Source organism: Notechis scutatus, chromosome 4 (assembly GCF_049901735.1).
Source record: "Notechis scutatus isolate UNSWTSFEM ecotype Mainland chromosome 4, rNotScu1.2, whole genome shotgun sequence".
NCBI lineage: Eukaryota > Metazoa > Chordata > Lepidosauria > Squamata > Elapidae > Notechis > Notechis scutatus.
Window position 1 is genome coordinate 80,789,696 of NC_142012.1, and position 12,636 is coordinate 80,802,331.

Consider the following 12,636-nt stretch of genomic DNA (forward strand, 5'->3'; position numbering starts at 1 on the left):
CTCAGTTCATAATTATTTACCATAAAGTTTTGATTCCCAGTCTGAGATGGGTTCCTGTGACTATTTTGTAAGTAACCAGTAGCAAGACTCCTTATCTGCAAATAATTTTGCTTCCTCTTAAATCATTTAAACAAGAAAAGCAGAAGAATCCGTCCTTAATGTGCACAGAGGAAAAAATGGCTTTGAGTGGGAAATCATCTAGTTGCTGGAACGCTTTTAACCTTATCCTTTTCATCTCAATAAATATTGCTAAAGAGAACTCTGTGGAAATCAGACTTGGAAAACAATTGTGGTTTTTTTCCCCTACAGCTGCCAAAGAGGCAGATATTTTTTAAACATGAGCCAGAAGGCTATAAAGAAAAATTAAACATCTTTTATTTAGTCCAGTTGAGAAGCAATTTGTTTTATATAACAATGGCTATGGTATCTTTGAAAAAACATGTCTTCGGCACGTGACTCAGATTCAGGCTCCTAAAAATATTTTTAAACTAGTTTCTAAACAGTTTAAATTGAAAACAGCAACAGATTCGAACCTACGCCTGTTTCTTCTGGACAGGAATTGAAAACTTGGTGTTTTTTTTAATCAAAAGGCTGGCTTCAGATTTCACTTTTTCCAAATTGGGGTTCAACTGTTTTCTGTAGTGGGGGTAGAACAGTACAGCTACTTCTGTAAAATAACTAAACTTATTTTAGTTTGGTTTAGAAGTTTACCTGGTTTGGTCTTAAGTTTACCTTTAAAAATTCATAAAGCAAATTGTATATTGCAGTAAAGAGTAATATATCGTAATATCAAATAGGTTTTACATAAATAGGTGGACATGTCTATCTCTGTGCATCTTGGGTGAAAATTATGTCCCTTTTCCCCCTTGGTGGTCTACATTAGTGGCCCCCAATCTTTGCAGCTTGGTGGCTCGGTGGGTGGGGGAGAGAGAACTGGGCTGCGAGAGTAGCGAGCTGGATTGGAGACGCCTGCTCTACACGTTTGTCTTAATTTATTTTGAAAGGAACTAATTATTATTATTATTTTAAGGAAAACCTCTAACCAGAAAGGGCAAAACTATTATGAGATAAAATGAAAAGGGAATTGGTAGATGGCGAGGGCAAAGATGTTTTTAGTTTCAGCAAACTGCACCATGTTGTTTTATCCCAAAGTATAGCATGCAAGGTTGATTCAACTGTTACACCACAATGTTTATTGGGGCTCCTCGCAAACTCTAGAATTCTTTAATGTGTTGTTAATAACACCATGTATAGTGTTTAGCTAGCTGGTCAGCCCAGTCATCCCTTCCCTGTTTTAAATCTTCAGGGCAGGGTTGGTATTCCGTCGGTTCTCACTGGATCTGGAGAACCGGTAGTGGAAATTTTGAGTAGTTCAGAGAACCGGCCAATCCCACCTCTGACTGGCCTTGCCAATGCCATCTCTTCTCTGCCTCCCATTGAGTCCCAGCTGATTGGCTGGGTCTTCTTTGGTTGCCCTGCCCAGGAGAACAGAGCTGGAAAGCAGGTTAGTGGGGTGGGGAGGGAATAGGGATTTTGCAATAACCTTCCCCTGCCACATCCACCAAGCCACACCACGCCCACCAAACCATGCCCACAGAACCAATAGTAAAAATGTTTGAATCCCGCCACTGCTTCAGGGATATTTTTCAAGATCCCTGAAGACCACATTTAGTTCTTTACTTTATGGTACTCTTCTATCAAGGTCCCATTCAAAATTTCATTTGGTTCAGTTCTGTGATAGCCCTTCAAATTTTCGAAGAGGGAGGGTTGATTTATTCTCCAAAGCCCCTGAAGGCAGGGCAAGAAGCAGTTGGATGGGAAGGTCTTCAGAGAGACATTCAACCTGGAAATAAAGGAGGAATTTCCTGATAGTGAGAATGATTAATCAATGTACAGCCTGCCTTCTGGAGATATGGGTGTTCCATCACTGGAGGTTTTCAAGAATAGATTGGGCAGCCATTTTTCCAGGATGAAATGAGGACTCCTGCCTTGGGCCTCCAAGGTCCTTCTTGTCCAACCTCTTATTAGTCTATGATTCTAATTTGGGGAGGGGAGGGGGTCAAAATAGCCAGAAGATGTTGTAAAATGGGATTGGCAGGATATGCCAAAGATGCTTTTCAAAAGGCAACTGGACTTCCTTGTCGTTGTTTTTCCCTTCAAAAACGTTTTGTTTCTCATCCAAGAGGTTTCTTACATTCCGAAGTCAAAGCTTCTTGGATGAGAAGCAAAATGTTTTCGGAGAAAGAAAATACACCAAGAAAGTCCAGTTGCCTTTTGAAAAGCACTTTGGAGACAACTGCGACTTGGAGGATGGAGAAACCTGGAACTTTACACCTTTTGAAACCACTGGAGAGTGTAGATTCCAGAGCTCCTGCTGATTTGCTTTGATTACTTGGGTGTTTTTTTTTCCCCTCTCCCTTTTGTCCTCTTCTGCCCAACCTCCTCCCACTCTATATTCCATTCCTTTCCCTGTAGTAATGAGATGTTCCAGGTAAAACCACAGAGGATATGTGTGTGAGAGAGAAAGAGAGAGAGAGCATAGGAAAATAACTGCAGGAGAGAAGAGGTTGCTTCGGGCCTGAGAAAGTTTCTAGGTTGCAAACTGGCAGCCCTGCTCAAAACCATGATTGATATGTCTAGAGAAATCTCTCTTAGAGATATTTGGGACAATGTTTGGGAAGGTCTCAAAAAGCTTCTCTCGTCTGAACATCGCCAAGATCCAACATGTGTTAACAAGCCCTTGTTTAGGGTTTGGCTGGGTGTCTCTCTCTATGCCAGAGAAATGGGTATTTAGCAATCTAGCCCATTATTTCTAGCTCTGTAGGAGGAGGATGAAGGAGTTTGCTCGGCCTTCAGAAAGAAAGAAAAATCAAATCTATTCCAGGGGTCTCCAACCGTGGCAACTTGAAGACTTGTGGACTTCAACTCCCAGAGTTCCTCAGCCAGATATGTCTGTTTCTTTTCCTCTTCCTCTTATCCCCCAAAGAGGAGAGATGGCAGAGGAAGGGATTACAAGAGAGTAAACTTTGCTGGTTGAGGAATTCTGGGAGTTGAAGCCCACAGGTTTTCAAGTTGCCAAGGTTGGAGACCCCGGATCTATTCTACAGTACAGGTAGTCTTCAACTTACATTTCATTCAGCGGTCCTTCGAAGTCACCACGGCACTGAAAAAAGTGACTTAGGGGCGGTTTTCAGACTTACGACCATTGCTGCATCATCCCCACATGATGAAAATCCAGACGCTTGGCAAATGACTCATGTTTATGACGGTTGCAGCATCCTGGGATCACGTGATTCCCCCTCTTTTTGTGACCTTCTGACAAGCAAAGTCAACAGAGAAGCCAGAGTCACTTTAACAACCATGTGACCCACTTAACAACCACAAGGATTCATTTAACGACCGTGGCAAGAAAGGTGGTAAAACAGGGCAAATCTCACTGATTCACACGCATTGTGATTGTAAGTCTAGGACTACCCATAATGAAGAATAGACTCCGTCAGTAGGCTCAATCCACTTGTCTGGAATGGTCTAGGGCAGGGGTGGGCAAACTTTTTGGCTCGGGGACCGCATTGACTTTTAAAATTTGACAGACGGGCTGGGTCAGCACAAGATTTTCTGGGAATTGCCCCCCCTTCCCCCCCCTCTTCTCCTCCTTCCCCTCCCCTCGGAGGCCCCCTGAGTCAGGAGTTGTCCCACGTTGCCTGGGGAAGGGACAGGCAAAAAGAAAGAGCCGCGGCGGTGCTTTGCAACGGGAGCAGCGGCACCGGAGGCTCAGGCTCAGCAGCTCCTGGTTTTGCCTTTTCCTTCCCAAGGCAACACAGGACTGGAGCCGCACAGAGCTGCGCCAGCAGTAGCAACTCCTGACAGCCCCAGCCGAACACCTGAGCGGAGCCCGGGCGGAACTGCCTGTTGCTGCTGCCGGAGCACCGCCGGGTCGCCTCCTCCAAGCAGCCCGCCTGCCCGCCCGCCGGGCTTCCCCTCCGCTGTGCGGCTCGGGGCCAGGCGCGAGTGCCTGCGAGTTAAAAGGAACCCGAAAGTTGCTGGGAAGTTACTCGGGTGCTGGGAGCAGGCTTTTAAAGTGCCGCCTGAGCAAAGTTTAAGCAGCCCGCCCGCCCGCCGGGCAGAACCCTTCCTGCTCCTCGGCGGGAAGACGCTCCAGCCTGCAAACTTGGAAGTTTTGGAAGACGCTCCAGCCTGCAAACCAGCCTGGAAGCCCTGGAAAAAAAAGGGGGATCGGCGGGGTCTCACCTTCGGAGAGGTCTCACTCGAAGGTGATTTCGAACTCCCAGCCAAGGCCTTTGCAAAGTTCTTTTCTTTCCTACCCCGAGAGCGCTCCGCACTGTTTTGCAGCTTTGGGGGCCACGCGGCACAGGGCAATACGCCACGCCCAGTGATTTTTTTTCAGGGGCGGGCCGGATTGGACAGACCAACAGGCCGGATGTGGCCCGCAGGCCGTAGTTTGCCCACCCCTGGTCTAGGGCCTCCTGCTTGAGCAGGGGTTGGACTAGAACATCTCCAGGGTCCCTCCCAACTCTGTTATTCTGATCTGTTTTTTAAAAAAAATATTATTTGTTGCCCATAACGTGCAGGTTTGCCTCCTAGAGTGTTTTGCTCCAGATTCGAGGGAAAGTTTGTCTTTTTTAAGTATGGAAATTAAGGAACGGTTCCACTTTCCTTCTTTTTGCGCTTGTTGTTGTTGTTCCTCCTAATTGTACAAATAGGGATGGGGAGATTTAATGCCCCAACTCCTGCCAACTTGTTATGGAAACTAGTGACTTCATCTTTCCTCTCTTGAGTAGATAAATCAACACACACCCCTCTTTACAAGCCTGGCAAAATTTTGCACAACTGCTTTGGCAGGACAAATCTCCAAATTTTCCATTCTGGAGCCTACTGCAGTAGTACTTGTACAAAATGGGTAATGATGCAACAGATTCCTTCCTGAAGCATCATAACATCTCTTTTAAACCAGTTTGGGTGTGAGAAAGAAAACAAAATAAAAACCAGAAACCCTGTTAATTGGCATATTTGCTATTTTTGAAGCCACGTTTTAAGGCTCTCCCAAACAAACAGACAAGATACAAGCCCCTTTTATAATGCTGAAACCAAAATAGGCACAAATAATTAGCAAAAATTCATGATCGACCTGAATAGCTGCTGGAGCAGAGAGAGGTTGAGATTGCCATGAAGACCCAGCCTATTCAACCCAAACAGGAGTTGAGATTTTTCATGCTGTTCACCTCACAACTGTCAACATCACTCAAACCTAGCAAAATTTTAAAGGGAGCCTTGAATATTTACATCCATTCATAAGCCCAAATGTGCTCGTTCCAAAACTCCAACTAGTCTTTTCTTTTTTTCTTTTTGAAAACGTTTCACTTCTTCCGTTGACTTCTCGGATGAGAAGTGAAACATTTTCAAAGGGGAAGAAAAAAAAACTAAGAAAGTTAGTTTCCAGATGCCCTTTGGAAAAAGCACCTTTGGGACAACCATATTGTCTTTTGTATACACTGAGAGCATTTGCACCGAAGACAAATTCCTTGTGTGTCCAATCACACTTGGCCAATAAAGAATTCTATTCTATTCTATTCTATTCTATTCTATTCTATTCTATTCTATTCTATTCTATTCTATTCTATTCTATTCTATTCTATTCTACCCTTCCCTACCCTACCCTACCCTACCCTACCCTACCCTAATCTAATCTACTCTACTCTACTCTACTCTACTCTACTCTACTCTATTCTATTCTATGCTATGCCATGCCATGCCATTCTATTCTACTCGACTCGACTCTTCATTCCAATATCTGTTCTGTTCTGTTCTATTCTATTCTATTCTATTCTATTCTATTCTATTCTATTCTATTCTACTCTACCCTACCCTACCCTACCCTACCCTACCCTACCCTACCCTACTCTTCTCTACTCTTCATTCAATATCTATTCTATTCTATATCTATTCTATGCTATGCTATGCCATGCCATGCCATGCCATGCCATTCTACTCTACTCTACTCTACTCTACTCTACTCTACTCTACTCTACTCTACTCTACTCTACTCTGCTCTGCTCTGCTCTGCTCTGCTCTGCTCTGCTCTACTCTTTATTCCAATATCTATTCTATGCTATGCTATGCTATGCTATGCTATGTTATGCCATGCCATGCCATGCTATGCCATTCTACTCTACTCTACTCTTCATTCCAATATCTGTTCTGTTCTGTTCTATTCTATTCTATTACCTGAAGAATGGATAATCTCCATCACCTTCGGTTGGTAGAGTTGAGCATTTTGAGAGCCCCCTGTGGTATTTAACATGCTTCCCCTTGTTACAAGCACTTGTGTTCTTTTTGCATTTTTCAATACAGCAATTTTATTTTTGTGATGTGAGTCACTTCTTAGCTCACTTTCTTTGCTGTTCCTTGCTCTGTTGATCCCACTGAGCTGCCAGAATGTTGTTTTCTTGTATTACCCTGGTTAGAAAAAAATAACTGCCCACTCACAGGGTGGGGGGATAAAATAAAACTGTGGCTCAGTATCTTATAGATGGAGATTCTTTCCTTCCTTCCTTCCTTCCTTCCTTCCTTCCTTCCTTCCTTCCTTCCTTCCTTCCTTCCTTCCTTCCTTCCTTCCTTCCTTCCTTCCTTCCTTCCTTCCTTCCTTCCTTCCTTCCTTCCTTCTTTATTGGCCAAGCGTGATTGGACACACAAGGAATTTGTCTTTGATGTATATACTCTCAGTGTACATAAAAAGAAAAGATACATTCGTCAAGGATCATACTGGACCTTTGCAATGATGCTGGAGAAATTTTCTTCCTCTTATGTGCATGGACAGTCTGATTCCTTTAGCCAAGTAACCAACCACAAGAGGTATCTTTTGCCTGTAATAGAAACTTCTCTTCTCCATCATAAATGAGAATATACAAGCTAGCAAGTAGCTGGCTGTTTTAATACGCCCCCTGCTGGTTACAGGGAGCTCCTTCCACCCTTGATGTCCTCAGGTTGTTCTCGCACCTGGGAAGGGCAGCTGAGGAAGGCTATCTCCATATTAAACTATGAACAATATGCACCTTTGCAGAGTGCTGAGACAAGGATTTTTTGAACAAGGGAAGAGAAGATGACAGTTTTTCCAGCTTCAAACCAGTTTTGAACGTGGGAATGATGTAATGATTTTGCTCTAATGATAAGCAAGGTGGAAGACCAGAGAACTGTGTAGATTAGAACACTGGGGTCTAATACGCTGAATTTAGGATTAGCAGCCTGGGACCATTTATCTGGTAGGAGAATATTATGAATGACCAACATCAGAATCACAAATGTGTAAAATTACAATGCAGTGCCTTGATGGGACAAGAATGAAGGTTCTTTATGTTTTGTGTTTATCTGTGGCAACTTTAAAAAAAAAAAGTCGATGTTGCACAAGGTTGTGAATTTCTAAGCTTGAGGAATCGCATCCAGGTTAGCAGACGACCGTATTAATGGCAGGAGAAAGAGGAACGTTTTTTTTTAAAAAAAGGAAACTTAAGAAAGTAATGAGGCTCGACTAACTTTGAAAATCACTGATAACATTTCTTAAAGAAAAAAGCTAAAAAAATGAATGTATCACTCAGCTATTTCCGGTAATGTCTGTTCCATTTGACATTCAGTTATCATTGTTAACGTCTTCTGCACTTTTGTTCGTGAAATATCATTGATTAGATGATGAACTATTATTTTAACAATGGTTATTTTAACAATGGGCTCCTTGATTTTCACACTTCAAAGAGATCAGTCCTGCCTGTGTAAATATTTGGTTCTGTCTCTGTCATTACTGATTAAATAATCAGATCTAGTGATTTCCCATTCTTCAGATTAGTACATTTCCAGTTTGGTCATACTCTAGAAATGTAGACTTCATTTCCTCAAATTTCCAAGCTAATATGATCTTTTCCGAGAATACCTGAAGTTGAAGTTCATACATCTGTATTTTTTCTTTTATGTACACTGAGAATATTTGCACCAAGACAAATTCCTTGTGTGTCCAATCACACTTGGCCAATAAAAGAATTCTATTCTATTCTATTCTATTCTATTCTATTCTATTCTATTCTATTCTATCTGGGGTCTCTAGGCTAAGATAATCTTATACATACTTAACAATTTAATGATAATGATGATCTGTTAAACTTGTGTGCTGCCTAACTTCCAAAGGCTCTTGAGTGGCTCACAATGATCAAATGAAGAAATAACAATAAAATCAATAAAGATGACAAGCACAACAGATAGAATGAAGCCTGAGCCCTATCTAACAAAATGAAACTCAATGTAGAGAAAAGTAAAGCCTTACACTTAGGCAAGAAAAACCAAAAGTACACATATAGACTGGTGAAACCAGGCTCAATAGCAGAAACTGTGAGAGGGATCTTGGAGTCTTAATGGACAACCAGTTAAATATGAACCAACAGTGTGCGGCAGTAGCCAAAAAAGCCAACACAATCCTACGTTGCATTAACAGAGGGATACAATCGAGATCAAGTGAGGTACTAATACCACTCTATAAAGCCTTAATAAGACCATACCTAGAATACTGCATCCAGTTTTGGTCACCACACTATAAAAAAGATGTTAAGACTCTAGAAAAGTTGCAGAGAAGAGCAACTAAGATCTAGGGGACTAAAGGCTAAAACATATAAAGAACAGTTACAGGAACTGGACATGGCTTGTCTAGTGAAGAGAAGGACCAGGGGAGACATGAGAGCAGTCTTCCAATATTTGAGGGGCTGCCTCAGAGAGGAAGAAGTCAAGTTATTTTCTACGTCACCTGAAAGCCAGACAAGGAATAATGGATGGAAACTGAACAAGGAGAGATTCAACCTGGAAATAAGGAGAAATTTTCTGACAGTGAGAGCAATCCACCCATGGAACAGAAGTTGCCTTTGGAGGTTGTGGAGCTTCATTTCTAGAGGCTTTCAAGAAGAGACTGGACTGCTCCCTGTCAGAAATGGTGTAGGGTCTCCTGCTTGGATGGTGGGTTGGACTAGATGACCTATAAGGTCCCTTCCAACTCTGTCATTGTATTCTGTTCTAAGATCTATCTATCTATCTATCATCTGTTATCTATCTGTATTTTATTGCTTTTAACTTTGTAAGCCGCCAGACTTGCCTTGTGACAAGGAGCAAACAGGTTTAATAAATACATATATAGTGGTAGTGAGACTTGCAGTATTTTTCTGCAGTGTGCATCATACAGTGCGTGCTTGAGGGAAAGCAGAAGCATAGAAAAAGCACCAGTTCAAAACATTCCTAGCAACAGTAGACTGTTCTTGCCTTTAATAGGATAGGTCTTGGGTTCAAGCCCCAGAGAAGCCCTCTTGAAGAATATTAGGATGATTCTGTGCTTGAGGACAATCCGTTTTTATCACAAAGCATATAACCATCCTATCTTCTAGCCCCAATATATTTTTTTTTAATTAAAAAAACATCTCTGATAGCAGGGTAGAAGATGACTGTGTCTTTGGACAACTGGTCTAATCTGAGAAGCCACCACTGATATGATGTTCATAAAAATCTTGACAATGGATCATCATTCTTTAGAGAGCCATTCTGTATTGCCTGCTCTGAAAACCCATTTAAAGATTCCAGCATAACTTCATGGACAATTGGAAATTAATCAACGTTTTTGTGGTATTCTTCCACTTCGTACCAATAGAAAGAAATCTGTTTTCAGTGTTGCTCAAAAAGCACACGAATCATTTATTGGCTGGAAACGGTCTTTGTGGAATAGATTTCTCCAAATAGTTTTAGCCTGGAACTTCATGGTGATTTTAGGAAATCTATACCCTTTATCTTAGTCTCAACAGGAAAACGTTTTGCAAGAATTTCATCCGCCGCATTCAATACGGAAGAAAAGCACATATTTTAGGTAGATTCATTCAGAACTTTGGGTCCGTAGCCTGTCCTGAAGACATCAAGAATCTTGTAATTGTATCAATCCCCAAACAATAACAACAGTTGTAAAATATCACAAAACCTCTATTTCTATGCTTCTGTTTCTGTAAATGATATGGGGATAAACAATTCAAAGGGGAATGGAGTTTGTTTGGTTGTTTGGTTTGTGGGTTTCTTGGTTGACCATCTCAGTCAACGACTCTGGATGGCTTATAATTCAGAAACTACATTTTCTGAAGTACAAAATATAAGATACATAAACAATATATAAAGTATTGCCAAAAACATCATTTCTCTCAGTGGCTGATAAGGAAAGTTTTCAAACAGAGACTCTCCAGCAGATATCCATACCCGAATAAGTTTGTAATAGGACAGTTCCTCAAAAGGACACTTGAACAATAGAGAGTTTAAAAGTTTTTTTTTTTAAAAAAAAAAAAAATCTTGCTTGATCCTGGAAATTGATAGATACCTAATGTAAATCTTTCAGTCTATGTAAATTCTGATTGCAAATATTAAGACAAAATACACATGTTTGAAGCCTCTTCTAAGTCAAGATTATAATTTAAACCTTTGTCTACCCCTTTTCCAATCATTGATAGAATGGCCCATGGTAGCTGTTGCAAGGGACATATTGGGAACAAGGAAAGAGCTGATATTTTTTTTCCCCCAAGAGTTCATTGCACTCCAAAATAAAGATAGAGACCACTATACTACTATGGTAAAAGTTCCCCTCGCAAATACGTACTAGTCGTTCCTGGCTCTAGGGGGCAGTGTTAATCTCTGTTACAAAGCCGAAGTGCCCGGTTTTCTGAAGACATCTCCATGGTCATGTGGCCGGCATGACTAAACGCCTTCGAAGGCGCACGGAACACTGTTCCCTTCCCACCAAAGATGGTCCCTGTTTTTCTACTTGCATTTTTACATGCTGTTGAACTGCTAGGTTGGCAGAAGCTGGGACAAGTCACGGGAGCTCACTCTGTCACGTGGCGCTAGTGATTCGAACCGTCAAACTGCTGACCTTTCTCATCGACAAGCTCAGCGTCTTAGCCACTGAGCCACCACGTCCATATACTACTAAAGAGACCACTAAACCACTACAGCTTTTATAGAAATTTGTCCTTGGAAATTTGTCCAGGTATCCAGGCCAGGGAGCAGGTATAAAAAAGTTAAGATGTTGGCCACACAGTCAAAAGCCCTCCTCCCCCCTTGTTATATTTGTTGCACACACCATGCACATCAAAAGAGAGGAGACACTCTTGGTCACTCAGTTGTGGTGGCCATTTTGACTTTTGGGGACACCTCCTCCTCCTCCTCTCACAGATGCACGTCATCAGGACTTTGGAACTTGATATTGTCCGCCTTGCTTTGCAAAGTAATTTGGAAGATGCCAATGCTTTGTTTCTCTCCTTCGCTGCAGGAAAATACACCCTGTTATGTGAAGTCTCAGAAGGTCTAGGTGGTAGAGCTCCCGGAGAGGAGATGCTTGTGGGACACTCAGGTAAGGTGCTGACCTTTTGATGGGAAGGGCTGCTCATGTTGTAGACATCTGGCCTATGTTGCCAAGGATCAAAATATGGGTTGATGGCCTTCTTGTTTTTGCTAGCTTTATTCTCCAGCAGGATAAAACCACTTCCTGGATGAGGAATTGGTGGTGGGAAGTGGTGGAAGCAAAACACTGGGGTCATAAGAAAGTCCCATGGAGTCTTGCAGCAGCCACAAGGTGCATGCTCTCAGTTCAGAAATGAAGAGGAGCTGCTGTAATCTATGGTGGCATTTCTCAACCTTGGTAACTTCAAGCTCTATGGACTGCAACTCCCAGAATTCCCCAGGCAGCTCTGAATTCTGAGAGTTGAAGTCCATACAGGCTTAAAGTTGCCAAAGTTGAAAAACACTGATCTGTGGCAAGCTTTGGATGTGGTCATTAGCTCTCCCTCCATGATGTTGAGCTGTCATTTGTGGCCTGCAAGAGAGGGAGTTTCTCATCGTTAAATAAATGGAACAGCGTGATTTGTTGGACATGATAAAGGATCCTCATTTCTAGGTAACAACAGAGGAATGGAGAGAAACGAGCATAAAAACCTACAGTTCATCCCAGCTCGTAAACATAATGAGAAATGATGGCTAAGTTTCATTTACTGGAGCGGAAGAGGGATGCTTGGTGCTCTCTGAGCTTGGTGGTTTTCTTGCAGATGGTGCATTACCTAAACTAGGTAACAATAGCACTTAGACTTCTGTACCACTTCACAGTGCTTCACAGCCCTCTCTAAGTGGTTGACCATGTCAGTCTCTTGCCCCCAACAATCTGGGTCCTCATTTGACCGACCTCAAAAGGATGAAAGGCTGAATCAATCTTGAGCTGGTCAGGATCGAACTGCTGGCATTTGGCAGAATTAGCCTGCAATACTGCATTCTGACCACGGCGCCACCATGTCTCTTACTATTGCCATGGCATTCTTTGGGTAATGAGACATTTGCAAGAAGCTGAAGAAGCTTATTGGATGAGAAGCAAAACGCCTTCAAGGAAAAACAAAGTCCAGTTTCCTGTTTGAAAAAAAGATACCTTTGGGTTTGACAGAAAACACAAGCTCAGAGAGCACCAAGGAACCCCTCAAATCAACCTTGAGCTACAAATATTCTTCCTGATCATTGACTTGAGGAAACTTTGGCTGAATTTCAGGATGCTCCTTGTTTCCTGTTAGGATCCTTTCC

General features: G+C 42.2%; 1 protein-coding gene across 9 annotated transcripts in view; it reads left to right on the forward strand.

Moving 5' to 3' along the window:
* ZMIZ1 (zinc finger MIZ-type containing 1) overlaps positions 1 to 12,636 on the forward strand; it is a 392,646-nt gene that overhangs the window by 172,166 nt on the left and 207,844 nt on the right. For 8 of the 9 annotated variants that reach the window (XM_087963911.1, XM_087963918.1, XM_087963916.1 and 5 more), the window contains one exon: positions 11,345 to 11,425. The exons of the other annotated variant lie outside the window; for it this stretch is intronic. The gene's annotated coding sequence lies outside the window, so the exon portion shown is untranslated. The remainder of the gene's footprint in view (positions 1 to 11,344; positions 11,426 to 12,636) is intronic. 9 annotated transcript variants of the gene reach the window in all.